Source organism: Chinchilla lanigera, unplaced genomic scaffold (assembly GCF_000276665.1).
Source record: "Chinchilla lanigera isolate Chin_1 unplaced genomic scaffold, ChiLan1.0 scaffold00156, whole genome shotgun sequence".
NCBI lineage: Eukaryota > Metazoa > Chordata > Mammalia > Rodentia > Chinchillidae > Chinchilla > Chinchilla lanigera.
In genome coordinates, this window is record NW_004955557.1 from 2,042,008 (window position 1) to 2,060,779 (window position 18,772).

Sequence of the window (18,772 nt, forward strand, 5' to 3'; positions counted from 1 at the left end):
TCCGGTACCGGGAACCGAACTCACGACCTTGCGCTTGCCAGGCAGGCGCTTTGCCGCTGAGCTAAATCCCCAGCCCCTACAAATACTAATCTTAATGCAGATGTGATCTTAAATTTTTTAATTCCTACAAGGTAGGTTATCCTGTCTGTATTATCTGTACTCTGCTCCTAGGCAGGTGCAGTGCCTCTGAGATATATCCCTGGCCCTGCTGCTAAAGTACAGAGTTGCTAGAGTATCTTTTGACTCTGGTGCTAGTGCACATGTACTTGTAGCCAAATTTGCTGATAGAAGAGAAATTGCTAATGCTGTAGAAAAAGAAGTGCTGGCTTGGAATTTAGGAGAATCATATTCTATTCTATATCCTTGCTCATTTGCTGGAATGCAACACCAGTCATTAGCCTTGTCTTAGCCCCACTTTCTTCTTTCAAATGAGGATACTGGTACTGTTTCTTCTAAATTCCTCTAAATTCTTCTCTAATTTAACCATTCAATGTTTCTAAAAAGGAATATCAGACTTTCTCAGCAAACTTCAGGAACACTGATGCAAGCATGTGTGAGACAGGGGAACAGTAGAGAGCAAAGTCTCTAGGGTAGACAGTAAAAGCTACAGATAGGTAAGATTTCTAATAAGTGAACTTAAAGGCCCACATGTTTTATGCATGTTGTCTCTGCTGCCAGATCCCCTTATTCATTCTCTGTTCATGTAGATCAACATAGACAATGAGAATGGTACTCTGGTCAGGGAGGACAAAATAGGGAACAGATCCAAGACTATTTAAACTTAGAAGAAATGTGTCTTATTCCATTTCTCTTTCCAGAAGGTTCTATTGGAAATGTCTACAAAACATTAAAGAAAAAGGCATATTGCAAATCAATTTGCACATTACAATCACATTTTTGCTTATATAAATAATATAAAAATCACCACCATCATAAAAGTGGTTACCTAAAACCAAAAAAGAAATTTTTCTCTATGCTTATACAGTTTCCCTTTTTTTTTTTTTTTTTTTTTTTTACAATAAGCCCCTTATGGAATCCTTATTTATTTCTTTATCCGTTAAAACCCATTCTTCATGGAGAGCCTAAATTTTCTTTTTCTAAAAATATGAATCAGGTCATGTGAATCTTATCTTTAGAGGCAACCAGTGGATTCTTACATACTCATAATAAAGATCAAGATTTTTGAAAAAATAATTTAATTTTTAGTTGACACACAATATTTGTACATATTTATGACATACATTGTGATTTTTTATTCATGTACATTTAGTAATGATCAACCTAGGGTAATCAGCAAGTCCATCCACTTAAACATTTATTATTTCTTTGTAGTGAGAACGTTCAAAATTCTCTCTTCTTTTTCTAGATATGCAGGAGAAGGGAATGGGAGGAAAAAAAGACACATCACAGTATATTATGTATAGATACAAAATTGATATGATGAATATAATCATTGTATATACCTACATTTGTACCAATAAACTTAATTAAAATTTTAAAAGTTGCTTTATTAAATATCTTTTTCAAGCCACTGAGGGAAACTCTGTTACCTTCTTAGTACTACCAATTGATTGCTCTTATCCCAGTGGAAGTTATTAGCTGACAGCATTTCCCACATTTATAGGCTGAACACTTTAAGAAAAGTAATAGTTGTTATTTGTTTAGTTTATTTGTTTATGAGACTTAGAATAATATTTAAATGAACTCACTTTTGGAAATGTTGCTTAATAATTGTAACAACTACCATTTATCAACTATTATGTGTAAGACACTGCACTAACGGCTTTTCATGGATTATCTCATGAAATCTTCATCAAAACTTTGTAATGTTAATTCCATTGTTATAATGTTATCACGCAAACTTTTAGATAAGGAGTCTAAAGTTTAGAAAATCAAAGACTGTCCAAAGTAGTACAGGTAATTACTAATTCTAGATCTTATCCACCCTAAAGTCCCTGTCTTTAAATTTCTAAGGTCTTGCTTAGAATAAGTTGAAACTGCTGCTGTTGTGGGTAATGAACACCCCTGAAGGCTTGAAAGTAGATATTTCTAATTAGCAGTTGGGCAGTGCAGTCAGTGTGACACAGCTCTCTGCCTCAGAAGATCATCACATGATGCTCATTCAATACTTTCTACTCAGTGTCAATGCCCCAAGAGAAGATTCTGTAGCCCAAGAATGTCATATTAATAATCCATTTCTGTCCAGGGTGAACAGGTCCGGAGAAGGAGGTACCTGCAGATGAATAGAAAAGTAAGAGGAACAAGAAAAACAAGATAGGCACAATTCTGGGATCAGGGGTTTACAGCCTCTAGGACTGCAGCCCCTACCGTTTTCAGTAACCTTTTATTGAGAAAGAACAAAGGAGGCATCAGAGGAATGGGAGGATATCAACTGTTTTAGCAAGGGCAGTACAACTCAATTATCATAGGAATGACACTTGACTACTTAGCCATCATGTTATCATTCCTTTGGGTATATTTCAGCAAAGCATCTAGTGTCCCCGAGGTTTTCAATGCTTTTGCTAGACTTCCTCCAGAACCCAACAATCATGGCTTGGTCAGGCCTGAGGCAATACGTTGAAAGAGAAACTAAACAATGCCCTTCTCAACACAAGAGGATTATTGCAACACTGTAGGACCCAAACTTACTACCTGGAAACGTAGATTTTATTCATTGTTTTATCATTAAAATGAAGACCACTTTTTATTTCTTAGTGGGGTCTTGAGAGCAGGAACTACACCTTATTCCTTAATTTGAAATCCCAGTGCCCAGCCACATGCTGTCCTATGGCAAAAACTCAATAAATATTGTCTTTTACGATTTCTGTTACACTTTCTGTTATACTATCTCTAAAAATTCCAACAACACAAACAATTTCCATAAGTCTTATTTTATTTTTAGTATCATATCCTCAATACACATTTTCTCATTGTGTTTTATTTTATTAATAATTGTGCTCATTGACAAAATATTTGTACATATTTATGAGTTCTAATATTTTAATTATGTATATATTGGTTAATAATCCACTCGCTAAATTAACATATCCATCATTTTAAACTCTGAGCACTCCATTATGGTAAGTATATGCAAAATCCTCTTTTATAGTTTGATATATGCAGTGTAATATTGTTCACTGTAGTCACTCTGATGTGACATAGGACCCTAGAACTTCTCCTATTGAACTGTGACAGTATATCTCTTAACCAAACTCTCCCCTTCCTCTGTCCTCCTTATTCTTTCCAGTCTCATAAGCAGAATTCTACTCTATTTTTGTGAAATCAGCTTCCTTAGATATCACACATAAGTGAGACTATGTAATATTTGTTTTTCTGTGCCTGATTTATTTCACTTCTCAATGTACTCTAGGTATATCCATGTTGTTCCAAATGAAAAAAATTAAGTTTTATTAAGGCTGAATTGTACGCATATATCACATTTTCTTTATCTACTTGTCCACTGATACACATTTTGGTTCATTCTATGTTTTGGTTATTGTGAATAGTGTTGGAAATCTCTTCTGAAGTTGCTAATTTCATTTTCTTTCCATATATATAGTGGTAGGATTTCTGGATTATATAATACCTATTTATTTATCATATATCTGATTACTTCTTTATTTTTTTAGCCTCACTTAGCATTCTTTAATTTTAGAGTCTTAAAGATAATACTATATGGTTGCAAAATTTTAACACTTTTACTTATCATTCAGTCCATGGCAAAAAAGATCAGAATTACCATTTTAGTGACTCAGACTATGACTTGATCTAACAAATTTCAGGTATAAAGAAATATACTGTAAATCAATTTGTGTGTGTATATTTAAATATGTGTGCAAATATAGCACAAGTGGGACATGTCATATAAAGGTGTGTTACTACCTCTCCAGATTGAACAAATATATATGCAGCTCAAGGGGCTCAAGGAAGTTAAATAAACCCACTTTATCAAACAGGTTTTTGGGTGTTGTTCTTTTCTTGGTGAAGTACATATATATATACAAATGTTTGGCTAGGTTTTAAAAAATGATAGCCATTTTCAATCAAACTGCCCAGACGTCTTTTGTCTACATAATTCTAGGTTATCCTGATATGTAACAGAACTTTAAAAAAATCAATCTTTCTTATTCTCTTGAACTTAAATACTTGTTCCTATTAATGAAAAAGCATTTTGCATGTATTTACTACACTTCATATCATCTTCTAGAATTTTCCCACATCTGGTTACTATGTGTTTTTATTTACTTTTGCCCTAAATTACTCACATTTTGCTGTTTCTAGGCTGAATTTATATTTTAAACTACTACATGGTGCTATAAATATTACTCCCTGCTATGGTTTGCATATGGATTAAGTGAGTACCCCAAAGTTTATGTGCTAGAAGCTTGGTCCCTACTATGGCAGTTTTGAGTGGTGGTAGAACTTTTAAGACGTGGGATCTAGTGGGAGGTAATTAGTCCATGGGGACAGTACCATTATGAGTGGATTAATATTGTCTTTTAGGAATTCTAATTCTCATGGGACCATATTAATTCCATGAAAACATTGTTACAAAGTTAGAACACCCCACATGCCTACTTTCTTCTGCATACCACCAACTTCTTTTCTGTTTCTTCACCATGTTATGATAGTGCCAAAACGCCCCCATCAGAATGCCATGTCATGCTGTGTGTACCCTTCAGTCACGAGAGTCATAAGCCAAGTGAACTACTTAATTATAAATAATGGACTAATACATTATAGTAGATGAAAAGGTAGTATAATTTACCACAAATTGGAAGTAATATTACAATAAATATGGTACATATAAAATATTGAAATTAAAAGTGCTTTCCTGATATTTGTACCTGTCCAAGCTTTTAACCTATAGACCTCTTTAGTCTGTGATAAAAGAACTTAGCAAGTATTACAAAAGCACTAAAGAATAAAACACTTTTTTGATATAAAAAACTGAAAGAAATTGAGAAAGGCATGCTTTTTAACTGTGTGATTTTGAATTATGTTACACTTGATTATATTACATTTTTTGAAACATTCATATTATTTATTATGTAACTAGTTTCTAGCTTCAGTATTGCATCCTCATATCTTATGAGACAGTGCCAGTTGAAGAGTTGTTGAGAACTACTTTTGTTCCCTGGAATCTTGACTATTATATGTCTTGGTGTATTTTTTAACATAGCTAATTGGAGTTTTACATGCCTCACTGAACTGTATGTCAAATTCATTTTCCCTACTTTAGAAGTTTTCTACCATGACTTCTGTGAACAAGTTTTTTATGTCTTTTGCACTATCTCCTGCTTTTTCATTGACTCTGATCAATCTTATGTTATTCTTCTTCGTATATTCTAGCAGCTGCCAAATTGATTTCTTGTGATCCCTTGCTATTTTTAAAGAAATCTTTCTTTTCATGATCTCTAGCCCCAATCATATCTTCTATATCTGGTATTCTGTCCTCACTTTGACTCATTCTGCTGCATATATTTCCAGTGGAATTTTTAATCTCCTGGACATCTGTTTGAATCTGTTTCATGGAATCTATTTCTTTCCTGTGTTGGTTGTACATTGCTTCCATCATTTTCCTAAGCTCCTCTACTTTTCATCTATGTCTACTCTAGAGTATGTAAGCATGTCTGTCATTATGGTTACCATCTCTGTAATTATCTGATGAATTATTTTTTATTTGCTATTTTCTAGAGCCTCAGTCATCTACTTTGTTACTTGTACCATTACTCCTTCAGAGAGTCAAGGTGGGTGGCTTTCAAATTGCTCCATGTCATTGGCCTCTGGTTTTGCCTGTGGTGAGCTGGAAGTCTTTGGATGCATCTTGTTTCCATGTATTCTCATTTTCTTTCTTTTGTTTTTAATTTAGTTCCTGGGTTGATGCTTGTGAAATGCTTATGTGGAGTAGCTTCACTTGTAGTATTTATATCCCTTAGGAAATGACAACTTCTCAGATATGTTTTCCAGGTGTAGCTCACTTTTGAGTTTTGAGGCAGTTGTAAGATCCTATCTCTTCAGTTAATTTGGGATGAGAAGTTGATGCCCTTTTGGCCCAGCCCCTGCTTCTTTTGTACAGAATTTTAGTATTTTCTTTATGACTCTTAGGCAACCTCAGTCTTTGTATACCAGGAAAAACAAATGATTAGAACTTTTATGTCACCTTGGCTAACGTAGTATAATCAGTAAAGCCAATATTATCAAACATAACCTAGAAAATGATGAACTGTGGTACCTATTAATTTGAAACCTTTAACCATAGGAACTAGATTTGTGGCTATATACAAAATCTAAAATGAACCAAAAAGCTGTATACACTAAAAAATCCTCAATATGGCCATTTTACTCTGAAGGGAGAGAATTTAAAATGGGTTAAGGGGAAAAATAGAGAAATAGAAGAAGAGGAAGTGATTAGAATCAAGGTTGAATGACCTAAAGGAAAATGACCTAAACTTTGGGAAATTGGTAAAGAAGACAGGAGGGAAAGAGAGAAGGAAGAAATAAAAACAAGAACAGAACAGAACAACACCACCAGAACAGAACAACACCACCAGAACAGAACAACACCACCAAAACAACTAGAAACCATGTTCACACTCATATAAAAGGAAGAACAAACAATCAAGAAAAAACAATACAAAACAAAAGCAACAAAAGAAAAATAAAGAGTAAAAAAAAAGAAAATGAGAAAGAAAAATATGTCTATTTCAGGGTGTGTCTCTGCTGTCACTGGTAGACACTAGATAGACAGAGTCCAGATCTAAGTTGGTTAATCCGGCCAATCTAGCTGTAGCTTTATGGTGAGGTAGTGAATAATTCAAGCAAGCCTGCACTTTTAGTTCCACTGAAGTTCAGGCTAGTTTCTGGCTGTGAGGGTTGAATCCAATTTGATCAAACTATAACATTCCATGCATCTCCTGCCAGCTTGAACTTGGCTGACTTGAAATTGGCAACCTCACAAGGACACTGAATCCACTAGATGGAGCCAGCCCACAGCTATTCTGAGTTCTATCAGTTTGCTCCTCTCCAAAATGGTTACCAGCCAACTACCTTCTCCTTTGGAATATTTGAACCTGAATAGCTCACCGGCCACTGCAGTATGAAGCATTCACTGCAACATCCCACTGCTACATTTCTCTCTTGATGCCTCTGAGGTCTCCAGTAGTCATAATGGGTCTTCAGGTACATGCTGTCCCTCCCATACAGTAAGTCCAGATTCAGGAAGAAGTCACTGCCTGCCACCTCCTACTTCTGCACTGAAATATCTCTCATTGCTCTCCCAATGGGCTTCAATTCTTGCTTCAGATTTTTCATGGGACTTGGGGACCTCCTTCCCTCCTTCTCTTCCTCACATTGCTATATTCCAGTGTATGGACTCCAAACCTTAGAGAGGCAATTTCTCTACTGCTCACCATTCAATTTCTCTACTGCTCACCTTGCTCAAAATCTGTAAAAGCTTTTTAATAAGATGAGAACTGAATTAATTGTTTGTAATATTGCCCATGCCATTGGAGTTCTGTTCATAAAGTCTTTACATACATGTCTCTCTTCAAGAGTTCTACCTATTCTATCTTCCAGCAGATTTACCTTCTCTGTTTTAATATTTAGAGTTTTGATCCATTTTGATTTTAGTTCAATGCATGGTGAGAAACATGCATCTAGTTTTAGTCTTCATCATGTAGTAAACCAGTTTTTCTATAACCATTTATTAAAGAGTTTGTCTTTCTTCCAGTGAAGATATCTGAAATGAATAGCCACTTCTCAGATGAAGTAGAAATGGCAAATAAACATATGAAAAACGTTCAACATAACTGGTCATTCAAGAGATAAAATTAAAACAATGGTGATACTCCAGCTCACTCCAGAAACAGTAGTTATTATTAGGAAATCATCAATGCTAGTTGTGCTGCGGCAAAAAAGGATCCCTTCTCTGTTGTTGGTGGGAATGTAGACAGGTGCAACCACTGTCAAAATCAGTGTGGGGATTCCTCAGAAACTAAATCTATAAGTTCCATTTGACTTGGCTATTCCCCTTCTTGCTATCCTCCCCAAAGAATTAAAAACACCACACTATAGTGATATATGCATATCAATGTTTATAGTAGCATAGTATGTAATAGCTAAATATTGGAAACAGCCCAAATAACCATCAATCAATGAGTGGATAAAGAAAATATGTTCTTTTTTAGTAAAATAGATTATTACTCAGTCATAAAGAAAGACATTTCTAGGTAAATGGATGTACCTTGAGGTCATACTCAAGTGAAATCAATTGGACAGATATGTGTATGTATCACATTGTTTTTCTGGTGGGCGTGAGAAATCAAAAATATAAATAAGGACCAAAATGTATAATAGATATTGTGAAAAGGGACAAAAATGTTCTAATGGGAAGAGGACCTAGGGAGAGCAGACAGGGAAAGGAAGAAAGGGAAAAGAAAAAAAAGAAGGAAAAATGGATAGAAAGCTTTTATAAATAAGGAGGAGAAGAAGGGTTGAAGGGAGGGGAGGGGAATGGGAAAAAAAGAAGAATTAAGATATATTATACACAGGTACAAATTCCTTATGATGAATGTGATCATTATGTATATTTAAAATGTACAAATAAACTTAATTAAAACGTCTTATATGATTTGGCAAAATTACTTAAAAATTTTAAATCTGTTCCTCATTTTCTAAATGGTGATGAAAATATATTTTCTTCTACAGATTGAGTGACATATGCTGAAAACATAGTGACCAATACATAACTAATGTTGAAAAATAGAATGATTATTAGTATTAGTGTAAATGTCAGCTATTAATAAATATATAATTGGTTAATATAAAATGGATATTAGTAATTTCTCTAAATATTATGACATACTCATTATTTTTCTATGTTGTGGCACTATTATCAGAGTGATCTTCAATAATCATTGACATTACACCATTATCAAGACAGCTGTTAGGAAATCTAGTCTTGAATAGGGGCAAAAACTATTTTCCTTTGCGTTATTCCAAGCCTTTTTATTTCAGGATATCTTCTAATGTGAACTTTTAATATTTAAGTCAGTAGCACTTTATGGAAGAAATTCTGAATCAATTCTTTTCTTGTTTCAGGTTCCAGTTTCGTTACTTGGTTGAGCAGTGAACTTTGGTTGCTATTCATAAACCACTAGGAAATAAATGAATAAATAGACAGGAAATAATATTACTTCCTTGTGTTTAGAAAAGTCTCCAACAAGAGTGATACAATCAAAGTGAATATGTGAGATCAGATACTTACAACAGATTTTAATTTAACTGCTAATAAAGAGAAGTACAGCTTTGGGAATGCCAGATAGTAAATTTGGCAGAGGGCTGTGAGATCAGAAAGGGCAAATCTAGATTATTCAAGACTGTCCTACTGGGCAAATGTGCCAAAGTGACACTTTGATTTCACTTTTTATAGAATGGCTAAGTGAACAGGAGGTCAAAATAAATCTATTACATATAGCAAATTTTACAACATTCAAGTTGGCGCACAGATCACTGTGATAAACACATGCCATGGCTTAGAGACCTCTTACCTTTGAACATGACTCTCTGCTTTACTTTTCTCCATTTCTAGATTCATATTGTTTTGTTCCTCTATTTGATTAATCAACTTGTTCCACATAAGTTTATTAAGGACTGTGTGTATTCTCTGGAAGCTTACTTACTAGAAACACTGTAAGTGAGGATGAATAGTCTCAAGACCCAGTGAAAATCTGAAAGAGCCTTTGAGGATAAATAATAGTTATGATTTTGATGATCATGAAGAACATAGAGTTCCTTAATTAACAGACTATTTAATGTTCCTGTTAGTGTTAGCTGTACAGTGTATTGAGCATAGACTAGCTGCTTTGTCCTACCAATGGCTCTTCCCTTACTTGTAATCACTCCATGAATCACTCCATGAGAAACAAGGTTGTCATTGTCCATAGCTCGGTAGATTAATGCTTTGTGGACAATCTTCAATGAGACTTGCATTAGAGTTGACTTTATATGTCTTCTATAGTTTGTATCTTCTGTACTTTATAGTTCAGTGAGGAAGACCAGAAGTCACATGTTTTACTTTAAAGGAATGTTTGTTTCACAGTTGAAAGAGGAAAGTGCTGATATGAATGTATGTGTGTGGTTTTCATGCCCCAAACAGTCTAGATCCTGAAGTAGAACAAAAGATCCTATGAAGACTTACAGGGGTGGATAAAGGACTAGTTCATAGTTGCAGGAGATATGTTAGGCTGTGTAACTATCTTGAAATCTCACAGCTTTGGAGACTGTGACCCATGCTGCGTGATAGGAGTGGAGCACAGGGAATGTGTGCTTTGAATTGTATGTGTCACTGGAGAAATCTCCAAGTGGGAAACCCCTCCAAAACAAACTGACCAAGAGGGTACAGCAGGAAAAAGTCAACAAATGCTTGGTAGATTTCAGAAATTTGTGTAGTTGAAAGTAATTTCAGAGATTATTTAATTCAGCATGTTACAGTGGGCTGTTTGTATCATTGAAAGCTTTAAAAGGTTTTCAAGCACTGAAACACTTTTTTTTTTTTTTTCATAGAGAAAGAAACAGGCCTGGACGTAAGGAGGTGGAGATAAATAAGTTACACAGTGTGTTAGTGGGAAAGCTAGGACAACAACCCAGACCAAAATTCCTTGTCTTTCTTTTTCACCCAAATACATACAATACATTAAGGACTGTGTGGATTCTCTGGAAGCTTACATACTACAATGTATTTATAGCAAGAAAACAAAAGCCTGAGCAGCAGGAATGATCAATTAAAGAAAAACTCCATTAGAAGACTCTACTATGACTTCAGCTTTATATTCTCACTAGAAACATACTTTCTAAAACTCCAGATGACCGAAGAGCCTGAAAAATAAGTGATGTAGGTGTGCTGTGGCAGAAGAAATTTAGTCATGGACAGAGTAAAATATGTAGGAAGAGGAAAAGTTAACAAGTGAAACAGCAGTGCATAAATGTACAGCTAAAAACAAGCCACCATACTTATCCAATCAGCACTGCTAGTAGAGCAGGAGTATCACTACAGAAGAATTACACTGTTTTCTACACCTCTGGGCACCAGCATAGAGTGTATGTTCACCAAAAAATGTAGGTTGTAAAGACAGCCTTACTTAAGGGAATTATATTTTTTTCAGTGTGGGAGCAGAATGAAGACTCCATGCCTACACACCTTGTCAAAAAAATATAGATTTGGGTGATAACCAATACTACCAGAGCTGGTACCTCTGATAGAAGCAAAAGGGAAGAGTAGCCAGATGTATAATAGAGATGACTAGGGAAAGAAAGAGCAAGAAAGGCCCTCTTAGTATTGAAGTAATCTCTGGCATTTGGGAAGGATAAATGGATATACAGGTATATCAGAGCATAACATGGGCAGACTTCAACACTAAAGCACATAAGAAGCAAAAAGTGAAAGTTTACTCATGTAGTTTAAGTGTAACCTCTCAACAAACACTGATGCAATAATAAACTATTTTGACCTTATGGTGACTACAAAGAATGCAAATATTAAAATGTCATATTCAAACCCGGAGATCTGAAAGCTTATACACAGTCAAGCTTGTGACCAGTGAGGAAATTTCTCTTAAGGGTGATGAAGGGATCTTCTGACTGAACCAGCCAAAGAAAAAAGTGAAGCAAAATATACCTTCTCTGAACTGTAGAATCAGTCTCCAAACCAAATACACACATCAGTGGTAAATAGTAAAAAGTCCATATAGCTCAGTGTGTTTAAGCACAACTTTTAAAAATAAATTAATGGTTTATGCTGAACCAGGAAAACCAGATTAAATGATGTAAATGGGTGGGGGAAATCTGAGAAGCAACATCAGACACTGCAAATCAGGAGAAATAGACTTTGCTGAAGTACTTCAGCCAAATCACTGAATAAATAAATGGTTCTCTTTTGTACCCTTACAATCTAATCAACTCAGGAGGCTGAAGCAGAAGGATTTCAATAACTACATGAAAAAGTAGCAAGCCGTATAAATGGAGATCACTCTGTATTCAAAGTTGTTATGAAATAGTATTTGTTCAGTTTGCAACAAAAATAATAATTTCAAGACATGTGCAGAAATAGGAAAATCCGAACATACACAAGAAATATGACCAATTCACAGGAAGAAAAGCAAACATTGAAAGGATCTATGAGAACACCTAGATTTTGGACTTTGGAAGAAAATTATCAAGGCAGCTATTATAAATGTGTACAAAAGCTTAGGGAAACAGTGCTTAATGTGTTAAATGAAGGTATGACAATGATATATCATAAAAAATAATAAATTAATAGAAACTATAAAACTGGAAATTCTGGAGATTAAAAGTAAACTAAACAAAATTAAACATCCACTAAAGTAACTTATAGCTTCAGATTAAATAATAAAGAATACCTTTAGATTTCTGATAACTAAACATGCACTAAAGTAACTTATAGCTTCAGATTAAATAATAAAGAATACCTTTAGTTTTCTGATAGTCAGCAAAATTGCATGTAGATCAGTATAGATTAAACTATCTGAAGAACAGAAATGAAAAGAAATAAAAGAAAATGAACAGCATCAGAGAAAAGTAAGGCATGCTAAAACAACATAAGATATGCATAGTGGAAATACTAGGAGAAGAAGAAATGGATAAACAGAAAATACTTCTTAAAGAAATGATAACCGTGAATTTCAACAATTTCAGGAAGATCGCTAATCTTCAAATTTTAAAAAGTTCAAGGAACTTCAAATAGGACAAACAGAAAGAAATATACAAACTGCCACATCATAGCAAAAGTGGCAAAACCAAAGTAAAGAAAAATAAAGAAATCAGCAAGAGAAGTTATTAATGTAAAAGGAATTACAATAAAATCAACAATGGAGTTTTCATCAAGAGAATGAAAGCCACAGGACAATCGAATGGAATATTCAAAGTTCTGAAAGGAAAAAAAAATGATCAGTTAAGCATTTTATCACCAACAATTATATCCTTAAAAAATGAAAGATAAGCAGATACAGGTATGCAACTACTTTGAAGATAACAATAAGTAATGCAACAACCATTGTTGGTTTCCTGTTTTGAAATTCTGTATCATTTTCATGTTTTGTTTTTGTCTTTGTTTTTGTTCTTTTCTCTCTAAAATAAAAAGATATTGATATTTGATATTTCCATATCAAATGAAACAAATTTTTCTTGCTGGAAATGTGTTTTTAATAAAATACTAAATGAAGTTCCTTGGGATGAAAGGTATTGATTCACATGATAAATTAAAGAGCTTTTATAATGATACTTATGTAGATAGGGTTAAAGATAGCATAATGACATATTTTTTCATTTCCTTCTCTAAACTAATTTAAAAATTAAATGCATAAAGCAATATGTATAGATTTATATTTCAGTGTATATAACATTTATTTCCCATATTGACAGAACACTGCTGGAGTAAGAAAATTGTTAGGTGACAATTCAAGTCCATAGGAAGCAATGAAGATATTAAAAAATTATAGAAAACAAAGACTATACACTAACTGACTTCAAAATATTCTTAAAAAACTGTATGAATCAACACAACATAGTGTTAGTATGCAAATAAACACATAGAGAGCAATAGGATAGAATGGAGACCCTAGAGCTTAACCATGAACAATGAACTGATTTTCCTCAAAGGTGCTAAGAACAGACATTGGAGAAAAGACAGTCTTTTCAATAAATGGTTCTGGGTGATTTGAGTACAAACATCCAGAAGAATTAAACTAGTTTCTATCACTGACCAGTTAAAACATTTAACTAAAATTAGATTAAAGACTTAAATGTAGGATATGAAACTATAAAGATGCTAAGAGAAAACATGGAAGAACATTTCAGGCATTGTAACGGAAAAGATTTTTTAAGAAAGAGGCCCAAAGCACAAGAAACAACGAGTAAAACCGACAAATGAATGTACATCAAACTAAAACACTTCTGCACAGCGAGGAAAATAATCATTAAAATGAAAACACTGTCTACAGAACAGAAGAAAATATTTGAAAACTGTAAAACTGGTAATGATTTACTAACCAAAATATATAAAAAGTAAAAAATGATATTAACTAAAGTAACTTCATTAAAAAGCAGTGGACACAAATAAATATTTCTGAAAAAGATGACATGCAAATAACCCACAGGTATATGATAAAATGTTCTGAGTCACTCTTAATCATAGAAATGCCATTGAAAAAGTATAATGAGTTATTACATCACTCCAGTAAGAATGGTTATAATTGAAAAGACTAAAAATATGAAGTGCTATTGAGCATGCTGTAAAGAGGAAACTCTTGCACACTGTTGAGGGCATATAAGAACCACAAGTGTTATAAAAGCAATATGAAAATATCTCAAAATTTAATAAAAAACAACTACCATATGATCCAGCAATCCTACTACAGGTTTGATACATGCAAAGGAAGAAAAATTAGTATGTTGAAAAGACTTTTGCACTCCATGTTAACTGTTGCACTATTCATAGTATTCAAGGAATGGAAACAATCTATGTGCCCATCAATTGAAAATTGGAGAAAGTAAATGTGATACTTATAATACTATTCAACCATATAAAATAATTAAATCCTGTCATTTGTGACAATATGACTCAAAGTGAATATTTTTATATTATGTGAAATCAATCAGGATTTGAAAGACAAGTACCATATGATCTCATTTACCTTTAAAATCCAAAATAGAGAGCTGGGGATTTAGCTCAGTGGCACAGCGCCTTCCTGGCAAGCGCAAGGTCATGAGTTCGATTCCCAGTACTGGAAAAAAAAAAAAAAAGAGTCCAAAATAGTTGAGAGTATACTGGTGGCTATATGAGTATGGGGGGAGTGGGGAAAGAGGGAAGTATATGCTGAGGTCAGTCAATGTGTACTAAGTTACATTTAGATGAGTGAGGAGATCTCGTGTGCAGTCACAGTCACACAGAAAGGTGAGTATAGATAACAACTACGTACTATATATTTGAAAAAGAAGCAAGAATTTTGGATATTTCAGACATAAGGAAAAGAAAAATATTGGAAGAGATAAATATGTTTAAACTAATTTAAGCTCTATACAACATAAACACATATTAAACAGTATTAGAATTTATTCCACTAATTATTATTTCTATTGTATTCCATTTTCCTTAATATTCCATTAATTAATATTAAGTAATATTTCTATTCCATTTATATATGTATATACATACATACAGTAATTTATCTGTTTATGTGCCATTTAAAAATTTAATGATAAGCACCTGCCTGGCATGCACAAGGTCGTGAGTTCGATTCCCGGTACTGGAAAATAAAAATAAAAATTTAACGAAAATTTTGAACTACAGTAATTATTTTTCTTCTCCATTCTTTTCTTAGCTTCATTAGAAGGAATGATATTATATAATATAAAAATTATGGTAAGATATTTAACTTCTATATAAATAGATCATATATATACACATATATATAATATGTATATGTAAAAATGAGAAGACAAATGAAGCTTTGTTGGAGTAAAGTTTCCATACTTTATAGTAGTTAAACTGGTATAAATCCAAAGCAGATTCTGATAAGTTAAAATAAATGTGATAAGCCTGGGAAGTATACTGAGAAAATTATTAAAATGATAGCATAAAATTTTAATGTAAATAAAATGACACATTTGGAAATATACAATTGTAAAAAAAAGGCAACAATAAAAAGATGGTGAAAGCAACACAGAGGACAAAAAGAAAATTAAAAGCAAATTAATATACAACTATAGCAGCAATAACATTAAACATGTGTGCTATACATTATATTCGTTTTATGTCATTTGAATTGCCTCCTACTGTTTCATTGATACCTATTAATCTTACTTTATTTCTCTTTGTATCATCTTGCAGCTGTTGAATTGATTTTTCCTGGTTCCTTGTTAATTTTAAAAGATCCTTTCACAATCGTTAGCTGCAATGCTGTCTTCAAGATCTGAAATTCTATGTTCAGCTTCATTCAAGTGATTTTGCTAACTTTCAATTGAAGTTTTGATTTCCTGGATATCTCTTTGAATCTGTTTCATGCATTCTAGTTCTTTCTTCTGTGTTCATTTAATGTTTCCATCAGTTTCCTAAGCTCATCTTTTTGTTTATATAGATCTTCATTAGCAATTCTTTTATCATTGTTGTCATTTCATTTTTACCTGAGAAATTATTTCTGATCTGATTTGTTCTATGGCCTGATGGAGTTGTTCCTTTATTTCTGTTACAATCAGTTCAGTGATTTCAGGTGTGTGATTACCAAGTTCTCCTGTGTTGATGTCTCATGGACTTGTTCTGAGTGGTGCGGAGTTCTGAGATTGTGGTTTGTTCCTTTGTCTTGTTGTTTTGGATCCTGAAAGCAGAGCACCCAGTCTCATTCTTCCCTGGCAGCTCACCAAAGGTCTCTAGCATCTCTAGTTTTCCTCGTGGTCAGACTTGTCCCTAAGTGGCCCCAGAGATGGGTTACTCAATCTGGGGTCACCAGGCAGTTGGTGGAGTGGACCTAGTTCTGCCATGTCTCAGACATGAACCACAGCAGCAGTGGATGGCAGACCACCTGATCCAGTGTCCCTAGGCATCTCAGGGCACATGCAGGACCCAGATGCAGGTTGAACTGGAGGCGTGATGAAAGACCACCTGGTCCTGTGTCCCCAGTAGCTCAGTGCATGCACAGAGCCCAGAGAAGAACCAGGATGTGAGCAGTTCGTGGATTGCCTGATCTAGTGACTCCAGGCAGGTCAGGGCATGTGCATGGTGGGCCCAGTCACAAATCGCGGTGTTAGCAGATGTGGGCTGTCTGGTCCAGTGTCTCCAGGAAGCTCAGAGCATGTGGAGGGCCCAGACACAGACTGCCTGTTTTAACTTTTCTAAATCTCACTGACATGACCTCCAAACAGGTGTTTGTAATGATCTAACATCACTTCTAAATTGGGGCAGACCACATGCTTTATTCCCACCAAAATTCAAGAGACATTATGACCATCAGAGCTGTTCTGTGACTGTAATCCAATCTACCTGCACAGCACATCAAGCCCTCTGCAAAGATGTTAATCAATGAATCTGACTGGGCATCATCCACTGTCCTGGGAAAGCCTGCAGTAGACAGTTCCTGAGGCTTGCCACTTAGTTGACAGCCAGGGCTTGTTTTTTTCATCTGAAAATCTTTTCTTTGTAATGCTTGCTGTCATAGCAGCTACACTATGTATTCCTGTGATTCAGGATGAAGTGTATTGGGCCACCTAATGCACCCTTGCTTAGACCCCTTATGTGGATCGACAGCCCCCAGAAATTTTCCATTCTATAAAGAAGAGTAACCCTACATATACTATTCTGCCCATCCCTCAAATTATAATGCATTTACAAGAACAGGCTAAGCTTAACATTAGCTCTTATTTTGTGTATACACCATTACATGTATTCCATTTACTGCAAGATTCTAACTCTTGCATGTTGGCTGTGGATCAGACCTAGAAAGTACAACTGCCTAAAGGAAAATTTGCATTATTAACCTTAAATTCTATTCCCTCAGATGATAACCTTGTACAAGATTTTAAACCTGAATTACAGCCAGAAGCTCACCCCCCTCATTTTGAGGAAGGTGATTTGGGCCCTTGGCAGACTTTCAGGAATCTAAAGCATGGACATGCTATATGCAAATTTAATTATTCCTTTGTAGATTAGTCCCTCAGAGACTTCCTTCTGGGAAAGGATTGAGATTGGCACAAAATTTCCTCTTTAGGCTCTACCAACCCTACCATAACCTCAGAGGTCTTGTACAATGTTACATGGTCAGGAAAAGGCCTCAAGCCTCCCATTCCCAGATTCATTATCAACAACAAAACTGGGCCCATACAACACACTTCATGGACACAGCTCTACCTTTTTGCACTGGATGGCTTCAAACTGGGCATCTGAAGCTGGTAAGTGGAGGAAAAATCAAAGCAGTATTGTGAGGTCATAAGTATATAAAAGTGAACATATGTATTTATGATCCTCATGTACTGTTCACAGGAAAGAGTGGCAGCAAAATATGTTCTCATGTACTAATTGTTATCCAACCCATTGTATCATACCTGAATATGTTTCTAATGAGTCCACTGTAGTGATCATAGGCAGGATGCTCTGAGATTGGCTTCCAGTCAATCTAATAGAGACTTGGTATTATTCACTTACTTCCCTCTTGGTAGAGACCTTAATTAAAAGATATAACAGTTGGACCAAGAGGATGATTGGATTAATTGCAGTAAGAATAATCTCCATAGTGCTTTTGATAGCCAGTGTAGCTATTGGCTCTGTGGCATTAGCTCATTCAGTACAAACTGGCTCACTTTGTAGACAATTGGACAAGAACTACTGATGACAGCTATAAAATTCAGTGAGAAATTGTTATAAAGTTGCAAACCCAAGTGAGCATTTTAGAAACCTCTGTCCTTTGGATGGGAGATCAGATTGAAAGTTTACAACTGCAACAAGGATTACAGTGTCACTATAATATTACTCACTTTTGTATTGCCCCATTTCCAAATACCAAAATTCTACATCCTTGGGAAATGATCAAATAACCTATACAAGGAGAAATCCATCAAAATATAACTACGGATAAAGATACTCTTCAGAGAAAAGTGATATCAATGTCCTCTATGACACACTTTAATGAGAAGAATTAAAAACAAGAGAATGAGCAAACTAATTCCAATATAAAACCAAAAGTGAGCCTTAAGATATGCAAATGGA